Source organism: Triticum aestivum, chromosome 4A (genome assembly GCF_018294505.1).
Source record: "Triticum aestivum cultivar Chinese Spring chromosome 4A, IWGSC CS RefSeq v2.1, whole genome shotgun sequence".
Classification (NCBI taxonomy): Eukaryota; Viridiplantae; Streptophyta; class Magnoliopsida; order Poales; family Poaceae; genus Triticum; species Triticum aestivum.
Genome location: NC_057803.1, coordinates 690,789,392 through 690,790,678, shown reverse-complemented (window position 1 = coordinate 690,790,678; position 1,287 = coordinate 690,789,392).

Sequence of the window (1,287 nt, the reverse complement as noted above, 5' to 3'; positions counted from 1 at the left end):
CCCCAGCCACTAGAATGCTGACGCGTGGATGCCTTTTGGTCCCGGTTGGAGCCACCAACCGGGAGCAAAGGCCCCCTGACTGGGCTCGGCGCACAGGGCCACGTGGAGGAACATTGGTCCCGGTTCGTGTTTGAACCGGGACTAATGGGTGGAGGTATTAGTAACGACCCATTAGTCCCGGTTCATGAACCGGGACTAAAGGCCCTTACGAACCGGGACTATTAGGTCTTTTTCTACTAGTGATGCACATCTAAAAAGGGAACTGATTGATCCCTTCCATCACGCACGCATTCATGCCTCGGTTCCTAATTTCCCAGCGGCCGCGAACGCGTAGTCTTCGCGACTGCAGGCTCGGCTCTCCTTCTCCATTTTCTCCTTAATCAAATTTTCCTTTGTAATTCAGGTTGTCCGCCGATGTCAATTCCCCGGGGGCCGTCGTCGCAACCCCGCTTTTCTTTCCGTCCGTCAACGATTCGACCACAAGAGGTATATCCTGTATTATAGTCTTATTGTGGTTCCTAGTAAATCCTAGAAGGTGAGAGCTGAGAGGGGTTTTCAAGGTGAATATTCTTTTGGGATTGATATGGCGATCACTTCTTTGAGATATAGATTTAAAGAACTCGTGGTGTTTAAAGAAATATTCGGACTTATATTGAGTTCGGGCACCTTGAGATCATTGAATGACATTGAACCTCAAGAGTGTTGTATCGAGTTTGCAAAAACTTTCTTTCTTGATGGTTCGTGTGATGTTGAGGTATATTATCTTATTTACGAATCGAATATTATGAGATTCATTTTGCGAGATCATGCAACAACTACTATGGAGATTTTTGACCAAATGAAATAAACTAATTGTTACATATCATGTCTTATTTATTGTCCATGTGCTATCACATCGGTCGAAAGAAGCTTTTCAAAATTAAAATTACTGAAGAATTATCTGAGGTCAACAATGACCCAGCACAGGTAAAATGGTTTGGCAATATTATGCATTGAGAAGAAATTATTGGATGATATTGACATCGACCACATCATAAGTGACTTTGAGTCGAGGAATATTAGGAGAAATGTTTAAGGTAATATTTATAAATTATTTGATATGCATACTAATTTTAGATGCATTCAAGTGTTACTGGTAATATTTGATATATACTTATATTTATTTTTATTGTTATGATGTCTATATTAAGGGCCTCAAATTTTAGTCTCGCCCCGGACCCTCAAAATCTCAGGACCGGCCCTGACACACGCACGCACGCACGCACACAAACACACACACACACACCC